This window comes from Stegostoma tigrinum, chromosome 4 (genome assembly GCF_030684315.1).
Source record: "Stegostoma tigrinum isolate sSteTig4 chromosome 4, sSteTig4.hap1, whole genome shotgun sequence".
In the NCBI taxonomy this organism is placed as follows: Eukaryota; Metazoa; Chordata; class Chondrichthyes; order Orectolobiformes; family Stegostomatidae; genus Stegostoma; species Stegostoma tigrinum.
This window is the reverse complement of record NC_081357.1, coordinates 110,879,686-110,902,448: the sequence shown is the minus strand read 5'-3', so window position 1 is coordinate 110,902,448 and position 22,763 is coordinate 110,879,686. Positions and strand designations below refer to the sequence as shown.

The following is a 22,763-nucleotide window of genomic DNA, read 5'->3' as shown; positions in this document are numbered from 1 at the left end:
CCACTTTTGATTTGTAAATTCTTTAACTTCTCAATATAGATTTTTGTTTTCTGCTGTTTTACTTTGGTTTAATCTAAAAAAACGTGACTTGTGCACCATGGCAGAAACTCACTGTCGTTTTTACAGGGAGTATTGCATGATGTGCCATATGCTATGACACCATTCTTCATTCTCCTCTGCATTGCTGAAACCAGGATCCATTCCTCAGTTTAACTCATGCTTCCCAGGATGTTAAACATTTAGAATTTCTTAGCCCTTGCCTTAAACAAGTCTAGCAATATGCAACTGCCTAGACGTTTTGCAAGTAACTGATCCCTGCAATATCATTTTTCCAACACTTTTGTTAACTTTATATTTTTGATAGTTTTGTGTTTGGAACTTTATTTTGAACTGTCCCATGTTATAAGCAGTGAAGCCTGAACATTGTATAAATTTATGCCAGGACACCAGGGGACAGCTTACAAAATGGCAACTTTAGTAACCACCCCCCCCCCACCCCCGCCATGACTCTTTGAGGTGATGTGGTGAGAGACAGGGGGAGGTCCTATATTCAATCCATGCACCATGTAGAGCAATTAATGTCAGGCAAGGTGACAATACAGACGATGAAATTGACCTTGGTGTCCATTGCTTAAGGGCAAAAGAAGTGATCAAGATTGACGCAGCTGATTATTATCTGATACTGTTGCCCTTTGCAATGGCAGGTCAGGACAGCACTGAGTTTTGATGCAATCTCTGTGGTAGCTGAGTAGTTGAGGCCTTTGATTCGAACAGTGGTCTCTCAGGTAGGATATCAAATGGTCACCTGCCCCTATGGAACTATGCCCATGGATTTCAACACTTATAGGGAGGAGAGAATCAAAGCTACATATTGTTTACCTTCCACAATGTAATACAGCCTCACAAAAATGCTAAAACCAACTATCTAAAGTGAACATGTAATGACATACCCATTCTCAATCATTCTTCTCAATGATTGAGAATTGAACTCAACATTAAGAGGCAGGCAGCCTCTAATGTCAACTTGTTGTCAATCCCAAAGGTGTCCATTATTGCCTTTAGTGCATTTCAAAAGCAACATCATGGTGCTCATTGTGAATGTTTCAGGCAGACTTAAGTTCTGCAACAGGCAAAATCATTCTCCACTAAAGACCCAATTTCTCAGTCAAACTGTTGTCCATCAGGAATTGAGGCATTGGCTGTGGAATTCCTCAGAATGTCACCCACACCACTGTGACAACATTATTCTGCTGGAATTGGAAACTGCATTAACACATGTAAGTGGAGTTCCTTGTGATTTTCTGGAGAAGAAGCATTGTTGGTGCAGGAATTTCATATCAAGAATAATTATGGTGTAACTTCTTCAGTCTGGTGTTTATTTTTTGCAATGAAGCATTGACATATACTGGACCATTGTTCTAGATTTTCCTTCAGATCTCCTTGGCAGACTAATGGTGGTTCTGAATTAGCACTGAACAGTGAGTATCAATTGGACGAGAAAACAGAGTTAACATTTCATGTCCGGTGACCCTTCCTCAGAACTGAGTTCTGAGGAAGAGCCACCGGACCCGAAACGATAACTCTGTTTTCTCCTCCACAGATGCTGCCAGGCCTGCTGAGCTTTTCCGGCAACTTTGGTCTTGTTCCTGATTTACAGCATCCACAGTTCTTTTGGTTTTTATTTAGTGAGTATCAATTTGCTGCTCTTCATGCAGAGCAATACCATTGTTGTTTGACTAAGCTTGCTATCACCATCCAATGAGAGAAAAGCAGTTTGTGATTCAGGAAAGTGTTACAATCAAATAACTTCAAGTGTCCAGTTTACAATTTGCGTTTTACTGCAGAAGCTTACATTGCAGTTTGGCCATATGTTGAATGGTAGGTAGGTTGAGGGCAACAGATCATTTCAAATTCAGACTGGAATTGAACCAGAGTGGAAGGAACGTGACAAGTACAACACTAGTTAAAAACTACCGATTTATGATGAGAGAGACAGTAGGAACTGCCGATGCTGGAGAATCTAAGATAACTAGGTGTAGAGCTGGATGAACACAGCAGGCCAAGCTGCATCAAAAGAGCAAGAAAGCTGACATTTTGGTCTGGAGGGCCCAGACCCGAAACATCAGCTTTCCTGCTCCTCTGATGCTGCCTGGCCTGCTGTGCTCATCCAGCCCTACACCTCGTTATCTCAATTTATGACAAGGATGCCTCAGTACCTGAGGGCTGAATCAGTCATAATTTATCTCACCTTCACATGGAAAGAAACAAATGAAGGATTTTCTATTGTCCTTTCATCAAACAGTATGAAAACCTTTTGTTTGGCTTCTATTACATATCATTTGCAATCTGTCACTTCAGAACTAATGGCCTAGATTTCAGATTGGAGACACATTCTCTGTAAGGGGGTGCTGTTTGAGGTTGGAAAATCCTTATCATGGAAATCCACTTGTCCCGCTAAAATTAAATGCATGTTTGTATATTTTTTTCTCTGTGGGATTCCCACCTTCAGACATCCTGACTGACAAACAGGATGCCTTTCAGACATGAAATCTCCTTCATAAGGCTAAAGCTTATGAGAGTTTTGGGGAGTGAGAGAGGAAGAGGGATGCGGATGAGATTTGCTGCTGGGCCAAAGGGTCTTACTCCTGAAGGGAGTTCTCTGGTGGTCTGAGGGATCATGACAGTGGAATGGGAGAGTGCTGTTGAACTAAAGAAGCTAATGGGTTAATGTCTACACGAAAGACTCCCCTCTCCTCTAGGCCCAAAATCACTGCTGTGTGGGACATCTTCTCCTTGAATTAACCCTTATCACGTCCTGTAAGCCGCTGAGCTTCCTGAAGCTGTGGTTAAAATTTAAAAAAGGTAATCAAAAGTATGGACATGCAACATCAATATAATATCTAAATGGCTAACCTGCTTCCTGTGGCACCGGGAGCTTGATGCTGGTTAGGTTCCTGTTTCAGATCTTTGCATTTTCAATAAACTCTGATGAAATATCACCCTTCCATTTTTTGGAGGTAGTGCCCAGCTAAATTCAGCCCAATGGATGATTCTACATATTTTATGACAGTCTAATGCTCTTTCAACATTGTTGAATTCATTTTATTTTTGTACACATTAGTGTAAAACACTGACTTGTGTGTCAGGAATCAAATGTATGACTTACTCATTAGAAGTGTGATGTTTTTGCAGACTTGTGAACTGGAAAATGTGGTATACCAAATGTGGGGTATCCTCATACCCAACAGAACAGGAAAACTGATGTGGTAAAGTTATCAAAGTCATGTGTAAATTTTATACACTGATGGAGCATTACTGCACAAATAAGGCCATTTGTCCATCCAAAATTAATCTCATTGCCTTACATACTCCAAATAGCACTGCATCGGTTATTTACAAATGATAATGAGGATGAATAACATTTCTTTAGTAAAGTGCCTTTCACGTCGTGATGATGCACCAAAGCATTTTACAGCTAATGAGGTGCTTTTAACCTGTAGACACCTTTCCGTTGTGAGAAATGCAACGTTCAAGAGAGAGCGAGGTCCTACAAACTGCAGTATGGCAATAACCACATAACTATTTTTGCATTGATTGAGGGATAGAAGTTGGCCTGAGTCTTGGGAGATCTCCCCTACTCTTAAGAATAGTTCCTTTTTTTAATATCGGCAGGAAAGGGAAGAATGACTCACCAGAATGTTAGAACACCCAACGTGAAGCACTCTTTCAGTGCTGCACTGCAGTACCAGTTTCAGTGAAATTTGCAATACTTCACGTGGCATTGAGCCATGCAGTACAGGGAAGCTCTGGGGTTTGGTCTCTGTACAGAATATAGCAAGTTCAGCCAATAATGCAATCATGCAATTCAACAGTTAGTCCGAGTTTCCCTGCTACAAGGATGGAGCCAGATTGCTGTTGATTTCTCACATGCTTGTGCGTGGACATTTGAGATAAAGATAGGATCAGGTCCATCTGTGACACACCCCAATGGCCCCTTGTAATCCACTATCTATCTGCACATGTGGAGAATGATTACCTAAGCAAGCTACTGGGGGGTTGCCAATTTCCAGCCAACCGAACTAAAGCATCAAGTGATAACTTCAAAATCAAAATGAAGTACTTATTTTAGCTTTACTGCTCAAAGTTAAATTGTCATGAACAATGAGCATGAAATTTAGCATATAATGGGATACCCGAAGTGAATGGCTTGGCCAAAACTGTTTTTATGTATTTATTGTTGTGAATTAATTCAAAATGTGGTAGCTGATAGTCAATGCTTCTTTAGTACAAAGTATTTAGCTGTAGCCAGCTGTAGATTACAGCTGAAATGTAAAGAAACCAAGTAAGGTAGCTAAAAGGTATTGTATCCCACCTCCACTTTTAGAAAAATCAGTAGTTCAGTGAGTACCAGTGTGCAAGATGTACAAAGACTGAGGTGCTTAAAATATTAACTAGATTCATTAAGGTTTGAGCACAGAAACTGTTACCTCTAATGGTGGAATAAGGAACAAGGAAACATAAACAATAGAACTGGGCCATTCAGCTGCAAAATCAAGCAGCACTTTTTCACGCAATGGATAACAAAATTTTGGAACTCTATCCCCCAAAACACATTGGATGTTTGGAAGCTTTCATCATAGAATCCCTACAGTGTGGAAACAGGCCCTTCAGCCCAACAAGTCCATGCCAGCTCTCTGAAGATCATCCCACCCAGACCCATCCCCTTTCCCTGTAGCCTATCTAATCTACACACCCCTGAACACAATGGGTGATTTAGCACAGCCCATCTGCCTAACCTGCACATCTTTGGGCTGTGGGAGGAAACCAGAACACACAGCAGAAACCCACACAGGCACAGGGAGAATATGCAAACTCCACACAGATGGTTGCCCAAGGCAGGAATTGAACCTGGGTTCCTGGCACTGTGTCACTGAGCCACCATGCTATCCTGTCTTTCACGACAGAGATTGATTTTTGCTAGACGTGGGTATCAAGGGACATGCAGCAAAGGCACAAAAAGAGGGCTAAGGAGCACATCAGCCATTATCTTATTTAATGGCAGAGCATGCTCAAGGGACTGGCTGAATGGTTATTCCTTTCCTGTGTTCCTAGATAGTATACTAGTATACTTGGGTTCAAGATTAGAAATCCCATAATTCTGGTGGTCGGCCAATAGAGACTTTCAGACAGGAGTTGATAGCTCTAGTAGAGTGACAACACATTCACATTCAGAGTATAATGAGACCATGAGAATGCTGGAGGGCTATGAATCTGTTCCTGGTCATTCAACAATAGAATAAGGCTCTGAGCAGCATTCCAAGAGCTAAATATTCACAGGGGTTTTCCAGACCCACTACTATAACTTCAACAAATGATTTGTGGATACTGTAGAGAAACAATATTAGTGCCCTTTAACCTGTTCCTTCAGGGTTTCCATGTATCCTCTGCTGAAGTTACAATGGATAGGATGTATGATTCTCACAGAAATCAATCCTCAATTTGCTCTTTGTGGTTTGTTGCACTTTGTGGAGGATTTGGCTCTATCAGTGGATAGTGGAACTCCCAAAACAGTGCGCTCAATTACTCAATCAATAGATCCAGTTGCTTTTCTGATATCTAAGCATTCAACCTTTTTGCATATTTAAATCTTTAGCAACAGATTACTGAACACACACCCGAAATATTTGGGATTGAAACACTAACCTTAATGATTCTGTGAGCTCTCAACCTTTTGATTTTATGAGTAACCTTGGTTTTTGACTAATCTAGAGATTGTTTTACAAGGAAGCAAGAATCAGCGCCAAGTGATTCCATCTCACAGACTGCCTCTCCTGTCACATTTCGAGAAACATTCCGTGATAGTCTGTGACCCAGACTATCACACCACTTAGATGCAATGGTTTCCTTTCGGAAGGAAACAAAAGCAGACAGAAAATGGAGAAGGAACAAAACAGTATTGAAGATGAAATGATTAAGAAATTGATGTGAGCATTAGGATCATCTCATAGTTTTTGGAATTATCTTGTCAAATTGTGGAACTGCTTCTTAAATTCAGATTGACTTCCAGGTCTTTGAACTCATCCTGCTTTCACATCATAATGTGTCTCCAAAATGCCAGGGATAGGTGTATTCTGTGCAACATGGCAAATCTCCAAATGGCCCACACTTGGCCTGAAAAGTCAGCCCATGGCAGCTTACACTACCACGGCTAACTATTTATGCATAGCCTCCAGGAATTCTATCTTGTTGTATACCGGAGAGATTTTACTGACATTGAAATTAGATAACACATTTTTTGTATGAATGAACCATTAACTCAGTCTGAGATGCGTATTACCTGATGTTCATTAAGGGATGATTCATCCATCACATAGGAACATAGAAGAGTATATTTCAAAATTCAAAAATAACATTCCATCCCTCATTCTGCTCAATTTTTTAATGTCAAAAATGTTGAGCTTCCTTTTGATCTATTTCTCTCTTGCTGTCTCCCTCTCTGCTTACGGGCCTTAAAGCTATCTCTAATCACTTTGTTATATCACTCTCCACCCACATGCTTCTGTATCTGCCTGAGGGAAAAAAGCCCCCAGTTCACTCACAATGGCACTGTCAAAATACAACCATCTGACCTTCTGTTTGCCACCACATTCCTGCAACTATTCATTTACTCAACTGTACCTTCATCTTCACATTAAATACCCAATTTCATCTTGTCCATTCACCTCAACTCTTCAAGAGCAAGGGACGCAGACTTGGAAAGTGACAGCATACAACTGCTTTAGACATTTCTGACAAAGAGCCACCAGACCCAAGATGTTAGTTGTGTTTTCTTCCCATAGATGCCGCCACACTTGCTGAATTTCTCCAGCATTTTTTGATTTTGTTTCAGGCCTCCAGTATCTGCAGTTCTTTGTTTTATTTGCTTGAGACATTCCCCTTTAGATCTGACTGGGCCACATAAAGGATTATCAGATCTTGCCTTCATCTATTAGAACTGCTCACTATTTCAGGATCACCCCGAATTGTCTCCTCCACCTTCACTCCAAAATAAAGTGCAAGGAGCTCGTAGATTGCTTTGTTACTAGGATTGAGACCATCCGATCAAATGTCTGTACTGGATTACTCCAATAAAATCATTTTGTCCTGTTTCTTTTTGAAGGTGGTTGGTTGGCAGCCCTTGGAGAAAAAGAGTCCTGTTTTCTGTTTCCTTTGACTGGCTTGTCAACTAGCTGGCTTCTGGCACACTGAGCGAGAGAGTCCATTCACCTCCATCATGGGTGTGACTAGCAGGTGGTTCTTCAAGATTGATCTTCACAATTCACCAGTACTTGTATCCAGCCTAGTGTACATAAACCTGAGTCCTCTAGCACAATTCCTTTCCTTAGTGCCCGTTCTGTCAACTGATGCACACGGAACAGGGTTATAATCAGTTCTAAATCCCATTTTCTTTTATATTTCTGGAATTGTAGAAGTGTCTGCAAGAACTGTCATTTTGTTGCAAGGGGAGGGGAGGAAATTGCTTCCTGCTACACCTTTCTGTCTGTTTGAAGTGTCCCTAATATACTGCAAGTTTAGACCTTCCATGGATTTCACTTTGCTGGACAGCACTGAATTTCCATCTGTAATTTTTTAAATTGTCTTTCCTATTTCAAAAAGTACAGTTTGAAATTAAAAATCAAACAAAATTACTTAGCACTTTGGGGCTCTGATCTGTTGTCATGACACTTCGTTTGTCTTCTCTGAATTCATATTTATTGCCCTTCTTGTCATATCCTGCGCCCTAAGTCTCATACCCATTAAACTGCTGACAGTCCGGTTTGCCTTGGTGATTCCCATAGTAGCCAGTATTGTAAACAGTTCTCTCTCTTAATATATTATCCCTCTCTCCTTTAAATCTATTACTATCCCCCTTTCCCTCAAAGAAAACTTTGATGCCACTTTCCTTGAAAATTGTCCTACCATCCTCAACCTCCCCTGAATGTGCTGTTGTCTTCTCAATCAATATCTATCTTTCTCAGAACTCCACATTTGAATCCCTTTAATCGGGCTTCCATTCCCACTACTGAAGTGCTCTTAATAAATCTACAAATATTATCCCACATGACTGCAACGAAAGTCAATTCCTCAACTCATTGTTTGCCTCCAGTACCTTTGCTGCACCTGTAGATTAGTGTTTAGTGATATGCGCAAAACAAACTTCTTGGTGTCCATCAATGCTTTTTAATCATTTAAGAAATACTTCAAGTCTCCATTCCTCCAGCCGAAGTGGATAATTTCATTCTTATTCACACTATATTGCCATCTGCCATGCTCTTGCCCAGTCACTTAGCTTGTGTAAATTCCCTTGAGCCTCAATGTATGTCCCTCATGATTCATATTCCCATTCCCTGGAGGGTTGATGTGCAGAGTTGATAGGCCAAATGGCCTCTTTCTGCATTGTAGGGATGCCAATCTGTTCTAGTCTTAGATTTGTGCCATCTGCCAGCTTGGAAATATTAGAGTTGGCTTCCATGTCGAAACCTTTGATGTAGGTTGTGAACATCTTGGGGCTAAGTGCTGATCCTTTCAAAATGCCATTGGTCATGGCTGTCAATCTGAAAATGACCTATTTATTCCTACTATAGATAACAAGGTGTTGAGCTGGATGAACACAGCAGGCCAAGCAGCATCAAAGCAGCAGGAAAGCTGACGTTTCGGGTCAAGACACTTCTTCAAAAAAATTTATTCTTACTGTTAACCAATCCTTAATTCAGGCTAATATACTAAAGCCCACATACATTAATTTTTTTTTATTAACCTCCTGTGGGACTTTAACAAAACTTTTCGAACATCCAAATATATCACATCCACATTTTCTCTTATCACCTCTGCTCATAGCATCCTCAGAGATCTCTAGCAGGTTTGTCAGATATGATTTCTCCTTCATATATCCATATTGACTCGACCAAACAGAAATTATTTTATAAATACCTAGTAATTGCCTTCTTTGTCATAGATTCGAGTATTTTCCCTGACTACTGATGTCACATTAACAGGCCTCAGTTGTCTCTTTCCCTTCGTTCTGAAACAACAAAGTTACATTTTCAACCTTTTAATTTGTAGGGACTGTTGCACAATTAATAGAATTTTGAAAGATGGTCACTAACACGCGCACTATTTCTGTTGCAACTTCTTTCCCACTCCAGGGTGAACATCATTGGCTTCTGGAGATTTGTAAACTTCCACTCCCATAATTTCATTAATATGACTAGGCCTGTACCCTAACTCGCATCAAGTCCTATTTGCCTATCACCCCTGTGCTCACCAACTTAGATTAACTGCTAGAAAAGCAACAACTTTATTTTAAAATTCTCATTCTTGTTTTAAAATCTCTCTATGACCTTGAGTTTCTCTAACCCCTGCCCATCTCTATAATTTTCTCCTGTCCCAGAACACTCCAAGACATTTGTGCTCATCGAATTCTGACCTTTGTGTATGATTGATTTTAATCATTCCCCTATTGATGGCGATTCCTTCTATTGCATTCAATATGAAAGTTGGCAATTCCTTCACAATAACTCTCTCTCTCTGTTCCTTACTTTCTCCCTTTAGATATTCTTTAAACCTACTTCTTTGACCAAGCTTTTTATTCTGATCTAATATTTCTTTTCTTGACTTCATGTCAAACAATTTTTATGTTACACCGCTGAAGTGTATTGGAAGATTTTATCACATTAAGAGTCCAATTTGTTTTAGAAAACAAAGTGTGGAGCTAGATGAACACAGAAGGCCAAGCAGCATCTTAGGAGCACAAAAGCTGACGTTTCGGGACTCGACCCTTCATCTTAGGCCCGAACTGTCAGCTTTTGTGCTTCTAAGATGCTGCTTGGCCTGCTGTGTTCATCCAGCTTCACACTTTGTTGTCTTGGTTTCTCCAGCATCTGCAGTTCCCATTATCTCCAATGTGTTTTACATTGTTTTTGCTTGATGCTTCTTTGGCAGCTTGTTTGCATGGTTGCTCCTTCTCTGTGAGGAAGTAATTTCCAAACTATCTATTCTCTCTCCTTTACCTGAGCTTAACAACTGGCTCTGGTTGCAGAATCCATAGTCAAGTCGAGCAATGCTTTTATAATCCTTGCAATCCCTAAATGCTTATTTAAACTTCATTTTGTACTGCTTTATCCCATTGCAAAATTTTATAATCTCTCACTCTAACAGATTCCCTTGATTCTCCTCAGGGATCCTAATTTCTTAGGAGGACAGGGTACAGGACAAACCATGACAAGGTTATTTTAGATTACTGAGAGTCAATTCCAGGTCAAACGATTTTTGCATGTAGCACATTTGCGTGTATTCTTTTAGAATGAGAACATGAAGTTGGAGAAGGAAAAGTAAGATCATTTTTTATGAGCAGCCTTTCCTAGAATAACCTGTGCTAAATGGTTATGAAGCATGTTTAAATGTTTTCAAAGTTAAAGATACCGGCATTAATTTTATACTAAAAAGTAAATTTGACTCCCAATGGAAATTCTCATTGGACAACAGTTTAGGCCTGAGGTAGCCTGAGGCCCATTTACTTAATGAAGTTTCACATTGGAAGCCTCTACACACTGATTTTATATTTATTTATGGGACTATGATATTATTTGTGAAAGGAATTTTTTTCTGATCAGCTGATTATATTACAAAATAATGGGTATCCAAACTGATCATTAATTCCTTCAACATAGCAGTATGAGCATAAAAACTCAACCAACCTCTTATTTTTTGTGCTTAATTTCTTTTATTTTTTTGTTTCACCCTGAGATTTAAAGTTCTGTAGGATTAGAAGATTGGAAGAAACTGCATTTAGCACAATTGTTTCATTGGTAAATAAATGTTAAATTAAAACCTGTTCTGAATGAGAGGAACATGAAATGAAACTTTAAACGCAGCCCAAGCCTTCATCATACACACTTCTGGATAACACTTATTTTAAAGATTACAACATGAAATTCGTTTGTTTGTAGGATTCAATATACATTGATGAGAGTGTACATCAATAATTCTCTGTTTTCTGGCTAATTCAGTCGATGTGGTTGGCACAACCTCCATCAAAACTGATGGTTATCATTGCCGAACAAAGACACCTTGGAGTACAGTTTCATAGTTCCCTGAAGGTGGAGTCGCAGGTAGATAGGATGGTGAAGTAGTTTGGTACGTTTGCCCAAATAGCTTGGAACTATTTCCCCTGGAACATCGGAAGCTGAAGGGTGACCTTGCAGAGGTTTATAAAACCATGAGGGACATGGATAGCATAAATAGGCAAGGTTTTTTCTTCCCAGGGTAGGGGAGTCCAAAACTAGAAGCGCGTAGGTTTAAGGTGAGAGGGAAAAGATTTAAAAGGAATCTAAACACCAACTTTTTTACGTGGACGGTGGTGTGTGGATGGAATGAGCTGCCAGAGGAAGTGGTAGAGGCTGGTACAATTACACCATTTAAAAAGGCATCTGGATGGGTATATGAAGGGGAAGGGTTTAAAAGTATATGGGCCAAATGCTGACATATGGGACTAGGTTAATTTAGGGTATCTGCTCAGCATAGCTGAGTTGGACCATAGAGTGCTGCATAACTCTATGACTCTATATGAAGCATTAACATACATTTCTCTACCAGATACTGACTGATCTGCTTTGTGTTTTAAACCTTTTTTGTTCTCATTCCACATTGCCAAAAACCGTTTTTTTCCCTCAGATCAGTGTACTCCTGGGGACGATGCTCAGAAACTACTCAAGCTTCCCTCACTGTTTATCAAAACATTTGACCTCTGCAAATGTGTTACAGTCTCAAATTACGTGAAATGTGGTGAATTCCTTTGTAATTCATCATTTTAAAAACGTGGTCGTCTTTGAGATCCAGTGCCAATTTGGGTCAGTGGCTTGACGGTCTATGAAAGATTGCATCATTTTTGCACTATCAATTTGTTGTGGCTTGTTGGGGTTTCACCTTAAGAAAACTGCAATTAAGAACTGATGACACTAGCAGATGTTTGAAAAAAAAATCACGTGCTATGAAAAATATTGATGGATGGAGTAATTCAGTCTCAGGTTTGAGTGGCAAAACCGATTTTTTTTGCGGTGAATTCTGAATACAGCCTTGTAATCTACTTTTTACCTACTCATATCGCACACTTCCAGACATACGTGAAACACGCCTGTATAAAACAATGATTGACTTTAGTTACGCTATCACCTCCACATCACCCTCTGATTGGACCAAGTCAAGACCTGTACGTTTGCACAAACTGACAGTACAAAACCCTGCTTAAAGGCGCTCCAATTTATGTCAAAGTGCTAATATTAGCAAAATGCCCGCAGAATTGTTGACTTTAAAACTTCACAGTTAAAAGTGGTGTGAAGTTGAAATGGTATGACAGCATACCCTGGACCTAAATTCAGTTCAGGTGCTTTCACACCTCATGCATGTTATGTGGCTTACATCAATGCAGAGCTGCTCAGTAAGGATGCAAAATGTATGATGAAAGTGACTTGTCAGAAATGATTTTGTGTATGGCTCACAGAGTCATTTATGAGAATGCCTTATGTACTAGATGTCAGTTATTTATCATGGTTCAGCATACAGAACAAAACAAAACAATGAAAATTACAGCACAGGAACAGGCCCTTTGGCACCGACTTGCTGCCCATCACAGCTGAAACCCCCTACTCTTCCAGGGACTGTGTCCCCCTTTTCCCATCCTATTCATATATTTGCCAAGACACCCATTAAAAGTCACTATAGTATCTGCCCTCACTACCTCCCACGGCAGCAAGTTCCAAGCACCCACCACCCTCTGTGTAAAAAAATTTGCCTCGTACAACACCTTTAAACTTTGCCGCTTGCAACTTAAACTCATGTGCCCTAGTAACTTACTCTTCCACCCAGGAAAAAAGCTTCTGACTGTCCAGTCTGTCCATTCCCTTCATAATCTTGTAAATCTCTATCAGGTCGCCACTCAAACTCCGTCATTCTAATGAAACAACCCATGTTTCTCCAACCTCTCCTCAAAGCTAATGCCCTCCATACCAGGCAACAACCTGGTAAATCTTTTCTGTACCGTCTCCAAAGCCACCAGACCCTTCTGGTACTGTGGCAACCAGAATTGAACACAATATTCCAAATGCAGCCTAAATAAGGTTCTATAAGGCTGCAACATTACCTACCGATTTTTAAACTCAGTGCCCTGGCTGATGAAGGCAAGCGTGCCATATGCCTTGTTGATTACCTTCTCCTCCTGCGTTGCCACTTTCAGTGCCCTGTGTACCTGTACACTCAGACCCCTCTGCCTATCAGTCCTCTTAAGGAGTTTGCCATTTACTGTCTATTTTCCATCTGGATTAGACCTCCCAAAATGCATTACCTCACATTTTTCTGGATTAAACTCCATCTGCTCTTTCTCTGCCCAAGTCACCAACCGATCTGTATCTAGCTATACCTTTTGACGGTCCTCAATGTTATCCACAATTCTACCAATCTTTGTGTCATCGGCAAACTTACTAAACAGATCAGTTACATTTTCCTTCAAATCATTTATTTACATTACAAATAGCAAAGATCCCAACCCTAGTCACAGCCCTCCAAACAGAAATGCACCCTTCCACTGCTACCCTCTGTCTTCTATGACCAAGCCAGTTTTTTACCCACCTTGCAAGCTCACCTCTGACCCCGTGCGACTTTACCTTCTGTATCAGCCTGCCATGAGGGACCTTGTCAAAGGTCTTACTGAAGTCCATGTAGACAACACCCAATGCCTTAACCTCATCTATCATTTTTGTCACTTCCTCAAAAAACTCGACCAAGTTAGTGAGACATGACCGGCCCTTCACAAAACCATGTTGCCTCTCAGTAATATGCCCACTTATTTCCAAGTAGAAGTAAATCCTGTCTCGAAGAATCTCTCTCCAATAATTTCGCTGTCACTGACGTAAGGCTCACTGGCCTGTAATTTTTATGTATTATCCTTGCCACTCTTCTTAAACAAAAGAGCAATATTGGCTATTCTCCAATCTTCTGGGATCTCCCCTGTAGCCAGTGAGGATAGAAAAATTTGCCTCAATCACCCAACAATTTCCTCCCTTGCCTCTCTTAGTATCCTGGGGTATATCCCATCAGGCCCTGGGGACTTGGCTACCTTAATGTTTTTCAAGACGCCCAATATCTCCTCTCTTTTGATCTCAGCATGACCTAAACTATCTACAAACCCTTCCCCACTCTCATCATCCACCAATTTCTTCTCTACAGTGAATACTGATGCTAAGTACTCATTTAATACCTCACTGATTTCCTCTGGCTCCACCCATAAATTCCTTCCCTGTCCTTGAGTGGGCCAACCCTCTCCCTGGCTACCCTTTTGCACATTATATCTGTATAAAAAACCTTGGGATTTTCCTTAATCCTGTTGACCAATTACTTTTCAAGATCTGTTTTAGCCGTCCTGACTCCTTGCTTAAGTTTCTTTCGACTTTCCTTGTATTCTAACCTTGCTCCGTGTGTTCCCAGTGTCATAACCTTGATAAATGCTTCCTTTTTCTTCTTCATTAGGCTCAAAATATCTCTCATTATCCAAGGTTCCCTAAACTTCCCACACTTATCCTTCATCCTTCCAGAAACTTACACTTGAAAGCCTCCCACATATGAGATGTTCATTTGCCCTCAAACATCTGCCTCCTATCTACATTCTTCAGTTCCTGCCTAATGTTGTTGTAATTAGCCTTCCCCCAATTTAGCACCTTCACCTGAAAACTACACCTATCTTTATCCATCAGTGCCTTCAAGCTTACTGAATTGTGCTTGCTTGTTCCCAAGCGGCTCCCCTACTGAGACGTTGACCACCTGGCTAGGCTCATTCCCCAATACTAGATCCAGTATGGCCCCTTTCCTAGTTGGACTATCTACATACTGTTTCTAGAAGCTCTCTTGGATGCTCCTTACAAACTCTGCCCTATCTGCGCCCCAAGCATGAAGTGAGTCCCAGTCAATATATGGGAAGTTAAAATTACTCACGACAACAACCCTGTTACTTTTACATCTTGCTAAAACCTGCCTACATATATTTTCTTTGATCTCCCACTGATTGTTGGGAAACCTATAATAAACCCCAAACATTGTGATTGCACCCTTCCTGTTCCTGAGAGCTACCCATATTGCCTCACCGTATGAGCCACCTGAGGTGTCCTCCCGCAGTACAGCTGTGAAATCATCCTTAACAAGTAGTGCAGCTCCCCCACCCCTTTTACATCCCCCTCTATCCAGCCTGAAACATCTTTATCCTGGAACGTTAAGCTGCCAATCCTGTCCCTCCCTTAACCATGCCTCTGTAATAGCAACAACATCATAGTTCCAAGTACTAATCTGAGCTCTAAATTCGTCTGCATTACCCTGTTGCACTGCTCGCATTGAAGCAGATGCACTTCAGTCCCCCAGATCGGCTTTGATCAGCAACCACACCCTGCCTGCTCTTCCTCTGAATCTTATTGGCCTTCTTCTCCAGTTCCCTCTCAGTCTATTCACCTTTGCTATGATTCCCATCCCCCTGCCAAGCTAGTTTAATTCCTCCCGAATGACACCAGCAAACCTCCCAGCCAGAATATTTGTGCCCATCCAGTTTAGATGCAACCCATCCTTCTTGTACAGAATCCCAATGGTCCTGATATCTGAAACCCTCCCTCCTACACTACCTGTTTAGCCACGTGTTGAGCTGTACTATCCTCCTATTTCTAGCCTCACTGCACATGGCACAGAGAGTAATCCGGAGATTACAACCTTGGATGCCTGTTCTTTAACTTTCTACCTAACTCCCTGAACTGCTGTTACAGGACCTTGTCTCTCATCCTACCTGTGTCGTCAGTACCAATATGTACAACAACCTCAGTCTGTTCACCCTCTCCCTTCACAATGCTTTCTGCCTTTTCAGAGACATCCTGGAATCTAGCACTAGGGAGGCAACATACCATCCTCGTGTCTCTTTTGTGTCCACAGAGGCACCAATCTGTACCCCTATACAGTCCTCTATAACTAATGCTCTAGAGCTCTTTGTCCTTCCCTTCTTAAGAACAAAGCCAGCCGTGGTGCCACCAGTCTGGCTGCTGCTGCTGTTATTCCCTAACAGGTCAACCCCCCCTCCAACAGTGTCCAATATTGTTCGAGGGAGACAACCGCAGGGGATTCCTACATTGGTTGCCATTCCCATCGACCTGTCTGCACCTTGGGTGTCACCACATCTCTAAAACTATTGTTTATGACACTTTCTGCCACCCTCATGCTCTGAAGTGCATCCATTTGCAGCTCCAACCTATCCATGCAGTCTGTGAGGAGCTGTAATTGGGTGCACTTCCTGTAGATGTAGTTGTCCGAGACGCTGGAAGCATTGCAGATCTCCCACATCTCACAAGTGCAACGCTGACCCCCACTGACTGACATTTCTATCACCAATTAAGCTGTTTAAGAAAATTTATTGAACACGTACCATTACTTATCACTGTGAATACCCAAGGTAGGTCTTCCCTCACTCACCTACCCCAGATACAATCTGGATCTCTCCCTTTCCCTTGTGTCTAGTCCTCACAGTAGCCTGAAGAAAGTATAAGCCAGCTTTAAAGTTTGATGTTAGAATTTCTCAGTTATGCTGCAAGTCAGTGCATCTTGAATCATAGAATGTTACAACACAGAAGGAGGCTGTGCCAACCCCTTGAGCAAGCTAGTGTCCATGGTGCAGAATATTTCAGCTGTTCATTTAGGTTCTCTTGACCGTGTCATCAAATTTGCTGGTTTGTTCAGCCAGCACAGAGGCTGTTTGGCCTCTTTCAATGCTATTTTTTATTTGGTTCTATTTAACTTTCATTCCCAATCATAAAAGCATGCTGTTCAATTTTTATTCCGTCACCTGACATTTAGTTCTTTTACAAATTATTTTAAATATGTCCCCCTGGTTGCCAACGCTTTGCTACTGGAAACAAATTATCCTTATTTGTCCCATCAGCACCTTTGAACATTTCTATCAGACCTACCTTTAACCTTTTCTGTTCTTAAGAGACCAAGCCCACTCTCTCCTGTCCATTGCCATGTTGCATTCTTTCATCCATGGTACCTCATAAGTAGATATTTCTGCATGTGAAGTCCTTCTTTTGAAGTTTGACATTCATACTGTTACTTTGGGCTGGCAGGTGTTTAGCATTAGTTTGTTGAGATTTGGCATAACATCTTTGTGTTTGAACTCTGTATTTCTATTTGTGTATCACAGATCCGGATATGCCTTTTTAAGCAGTTCTTAGCTTGACCTGCTCCTTTCAAAGATTTGTGTACATGCACCCCAGATCTCTGTTCCTTGAAAACTTTTAGTATTATAATATTTCCTTCAAATTGCCTTGGTCTTCTAACTTCGTAGCAAAGTGAAACTCTTCTTACTTCTATGTACAATTTTACCCACTTCTCGCCTGCGCATTTCATGAGTGTGTTTCAGGATTGATAAAAAAACAGACTTAAATAACTTATTGCTCAGTTTTAAACTGAGTCCATCTGTAAAAATGATTATAAGCTATAGAAGCATAATTAGGCCAGTTAGTCCATCAAGATTGCTCTGCCATTTAATCATGATGGATAAGTTTCTCAACCCAATTCTCCGTTCTCCCAGTAACCCTTGATTCCCTTATTAATCAAGAACCTATCCAACTCTCTTAAATATATTCAGTGACTTGGTCTCCACAGCCCATTGCAAAAATGGGCTACACAGATAACCATCCTCTAGCAGAAGAAATTCCTCCTCGTCTTAGTTATAAAGGGTTGTCTCTTCTCTGAGATGATGCCCTCAGATCCTAGGCTTTCCTTCTAGTAGAAACATCTTCTGCACAAGCAGTCTATTCAGGCCTGTCAGCGTGCTCTAAGTTTCCATGAAATCCCCCTCATCCTTCTTAACTCCATTGAGTACAGACCCAGGGTCCTCAACCACTTCTCGTATGACAAGTCCTTCATCCCCTCACTACAGAATAATTGAAAGTGTATTGTAAAATAGGACTGAGTCAGTATGGTTTTGTCAAAAGAAGGTCATGTCTTCATAGAATTCCCATAGATTTGTCAGGCATAATCTCCCCTTTGATAAGACTGTTCTAACTCAGCCTTATTTTGCCATGTGCTTCCATGTATTTCATAATCTCATTCTTAATAATAGACTCTAAAATCTTACCAACAATCAAGGTCAAGCTAACTGGCCTATAGTTTCCTGTCTTCTGCCTTTCTCCTTCTTTAACAGCGGTGTTACATTCGTCTTTTTCCAGTCCCCTGGGACCCTCCCTAACTACAGTGATTCCTAAAAGATCTCCACCAATGCCTCTACAAGCTCTTCAGTTAACTCCTTCAGAACTCTGGATATAGTTCATCTGGTCTAGGTGAGTTATCCACCTTTAGACATTTCAGCTTCCCTAGTACCTTTTTTCCTAATGATGGCTGCTACATTTACTTCTGACCCCGAAGTCTCTTGGAAGTTCAGGTATGTTGCTGGCATCTTCCATTGTGAAAACTGATGCAAAGTACCCATATAGCTCCTCCATCATTTCCTTATTCCCCATTCCTACATCTGCAGCCTCATTTTCCAGCAGTCCAATGTCCGCTCTTGCTTCTCTTTTAACTTGCTGATATCTAATAAAAATATATTTTTGTCATGTATTTACAAATCCATTGATGTACAGTATATTGAAAAATGTTGGGTTATTTGATCTGTTGTTGCAGTAACATTTTATCAACCTTTAACCAACTCTTTCTTTGCGGATGTGAGTTTGCTCGCTGAGCTGGAAGGTTAGTTTTTTTTCAGATGTTTTGTCACCATTCTAGGTAACATCATCAGTAAGCCTCCTTTGCTTTGTGACTTGAAGACTGGTTTCACTGAATTTTGTGGATAAATTCAGCATATGACTATGAACCCCTGATCAATGTGGTCTGCATTTTGTAGTGTATAATATTCGAAGATGGCATAGTATTAGTCTATTAGCCTCATTTCAACTTTAGATGCCCTTGAGAATGTGGTAGTGAGCAGCCTTCTTGAACTGCTGCAGTCCAAATCATTTACATGTCTCAAAATGTTTGTGAGCAAGGCTTTGTGACAAATCAGGAAACAAACTGAAAAACTAATGGCACCAGAGCCTTGGAATCTTGTCTGCATCTGTTTCTGAAAAAGATTTGATGCTTTTTTTTTGATAAAAGTAACTTTTTGAAGAAAGATCTTTCCATGTGCACTTAATTCTGTTTCATGTGTTGGGTGATTTTGCTGAGCAGTGTTCCAATTTTACAGTCATATGCCTTTGCTTATTTCACCATTCTGCCATTAAATTGCTGACCACCTAACTTCCCTTTTCTGTTCCAAGTGTTTGTTGGTGTTATTCAAGTTTCTCTTTCTTCAAATATTGTTCATCTAACCTTTACATCAGTCACTATCACCCCTTCCATAAATTTTTCACTGCACTTTCATTGTCCCATTGCCCAGTTCTGTTTCCCTTCTGAAGTCCTTAAGTGTGTCCATACCATCCAAATTCATGTTTGTTATTCTCGGATCTCCGTGTTTAAATCACTCCAGTTTGGTTTCTGCTCTGCTCAGAGTACTAAAACAGCTGCTGTCAAAGTCACAAACATCATTCCAATGAACTTAGTGAAGTAAACTACCCCTCATTGTACTTTGATTGGGTTGACCATACCATCCATCTCCAATGCCTCTCTGTAGTAATCCAACTGATGGGATGGCACTTGCCTGTTTCCTTCTTATGTATCTAATTGTGGCCTGAATATCGTCTACAATCATTTGCCTTTTCACTCCATCCATCATTTCTTCTAGTGTGACCCAAGAATCTAACCTTCTTCCTTGATGGTGTGCAGGCCTCTGTGGCCCTGACTTCTCAAATTGCAAGTAAGTTAATTGTTACACCAATTAGCATGTGTGGAATCTTGGAATACAGTTTACAGGGAATGTTGCCCTTGGCCTCCTCCTAGTTCGCAACTGCATGCGGTCCCTCGGTGACATAATCCAAAATCACAGTGTTAGTTTTCACAAGTTTATATTTGATCCCACACAGTTTTATCTCATATCACTGCTCTAATTCTCCACTGTATCTGATTGTCACGTTACCCATCCCCTACCCAGCAGGATTGTGCTCTGATTTAATCTAAGGAAGATTACAGCTACTGCCACAAGCTGCATTCCTGAGTCATTGACTCCATACCTCTATTGGTCAATCATCTGAGGTTGAATGACACTGATTGCTGGAGGACTACCGAATTAGATCCTTATTCAAAAATGGTTTGGAGATAGGTTTAGCAAGTGCAGACCAGTCAGTTTAACTGTGGTAGGAAAATTTCTCAAAACAAGTAGTCGTGAAACAGTCAGTAAATTTAGATTTAGACTTATTGTCACACATATACAAAGAAAAACAGTGAAAAGTGTTTTCTCGTGCATCCGAAGCAAACTGTCACCACACTCTGGCGCCATCTTGATATGCTGAACATAACACAAGATTTCAATGCAATGGAGTTCATCCTTTGCTCTCCTTCTTGTTCCTCTTCCATTGCTCCTCCAGTCGCTGGCTGAAATCAGCCAGAGTCTCTGTAATGGGTTCTGGATGCTCAGTTACAGGCCTCTGCTGCTGTTGCAATTGTAAATGCTGCATCTGTGCTGGAGAGTGGAGGAATAGAGGTTAATCCAGAGGCATGGGTTTGAATATTGTCTTATGAACTTGGAATCTTTTTGAAGTGGTAACAGAGAAGGTTGATGAGGACAAGGTTGTTGGAGTGATGTAGACGGTTTGACACAGTGACACACAACAGGCTTGAGACAGTGGTTGTTGACAATGAAACAACAAGTGCAGCAGCAGGTGAGTGAGGTTAGGAAACAGAATGTAATGATTTATCACTTTTGGGCTGGAGGAAGGTGGTGTTCCCCTGGGTGGAGTGGGCAGATAGGTGGCAGACGAACTTCAGTGCAAGGTGTGAGGTTATACGTTTTGATACAAAGAACATGAAGAGAAGTATAGTGCACAGCTCAGTGGCTAACACTGCCGCCTCTCAGTGCCAGGGACTTTGGTTTGATTCCAGCCTTGGGTGACGATGTGGAGTTTGCATATTCTCTCTGTGTTTGCATGAGTTTCCTCTGAGTGCTCCTCCCGCAGTCCAAAAATGAGCAGATTAGGTGGATTGGACATGCTAAAAATTGTGTCATCGTGTGCTGGGCAGTGCAGGTTAAATGAATTAGTTATGGTGAAAAAATCCTTGTGGGGTTACAGGGATGGGGTCTGTGTGGGATGCTCTTTGGAGGCTTAGTGCAGACTCAGTGGGCCAAATGGCCCCTTACTGTACTGTACAGATTGTATAGAATAAAGGATACTATTCAAAAACGTGTGGAGAAGCAAGAGACTTGGGTTTATATGCTCCTAAGTCATTCAAATAGGCAGGACATGTAGAGAAATCAGTTAATAAATAGAACAATATAACATTCTAGGGTTTATTAACAGAGGCATAGTGTAGAAGAGCTGGAAGATTACCCTAAACATGTGATACACTGAATAGATGTCATTTGGAGCAGTGTGTAAAGATGTCATAATATTTTTGCCAGTCCATTTTCTCTCATTACAGAGAAATATGACTGGTAGTGGTTTAACTTTTATGGTAATCACAGGCAGCATAGGAATTATACCTATGCTGTTAACATCACTCTATAGTACAAACCAGCTGTTCAACCAACTGAGCTAGCTGACTCTCAGGAACATTTTGTGCAGTTCTGTGTACCACATGTTAGATAGAATGTGAATGCATTGGGAAGAGTGCAGAAGAGGTTTACAAGAAAGGTTTCAGGCATGAGACACTCCAGTAATGAAGGTCGATGGAGATGTTGTGCCTGAGAGGAGAAGTCTGAGATGATTTCAAAATAGTCAGACATCTGGACAGAGTAGATAAGGAGAAACTGTTCCCACTCTAAAAGGATTGAGAACCAGAGAGCATGGTTTTAAAGTGTTTGCAAAGAAGCAAATATGAGATGAGAATTTTTTTCTACATTGCGAGTGGAATTGTGGTGAGGCATTGAAGAGGAAACAACATGCAGGGTCACAGGGAAAAGGCAGAAGTTTGACTCAAAGTCAAGTGGCCAGAGTGTCAGTGCAGACTCTGAACCAAATAGCTTCCTTCAGCACCGTACCAATTCTGTGATTCTGTTTGCAACCTTGAAATCATACTTGCTACCAGTCAAGCAACACCTTAATTGGAGAATTTTCATCATCAGTTTCAAACCCCTGTGTGGTGTCTCCTTTCCCTCTTTCTGCAATCTCCTCCATTCCCAAAGCTCTGACGTATCAGCACTACTCTAATACTGGCTTTATCAGCATCCTTGGGGCAGAATTACGTGGTGACTATTGGAACTTTTGTTGCTGGTTGGAGAGCTGGTGAGATCTCCGCTCTGCCCCTTCTACGAAGACTTGCCACATCTTATGTCTTCTCATGGAATCCTAGATCATGAGGTGGGGTGCGGGGCAAATTCCTGCCTTTGAAGAGCTCGTAGCCAGTTGGAGACCAGCTCTGTTTTGAACAATGGTGTCACTGCGGATGTGGTGGGTCCTTCCAATACAACAGCCACTCAAGGCCTAGAATCCATAATGTGTGTTCTTGGGGCTCACAATGGCAGGAGGTGACTCACTGGTGAAAGCTGGAGAGGGGATCAGTGGCAAGAATTCTCTCTACTTTTTTTTCTCAGCCAGAGATGGCTGTGCTCTCAGCTGTCT

The 22,763-nt window shown here is 41.1% G+C and overlaps 1 protein-coding gene across 16 annotated transcripts in view; it reads left to right on the top strand.

Annotated features, from left to right (window-relative positions):
* Positions 1-22,763, top strand: part of LOC125452749 (myelin transcription factor 1-like protein) — a 402,372-nt gene that overhangs the window by 8,985 nt on the left and 370,624 nt on the right. The window contains exon 3 of one of the 16 annotated variants that reach the window (XM_059645599.1): positions 18,288-18,398. The exons of the other annotated variants lie outside the window; for them this stretch is intronic. The gene's annotated coding sequence lies outside the window, so the exon portion shown is untranslated. The remainder of the gene's footprint in view (positions 1-18,287; positions 18,399-22,763) is intronic. 16 annotated transcript variants of the gene reach the window in all.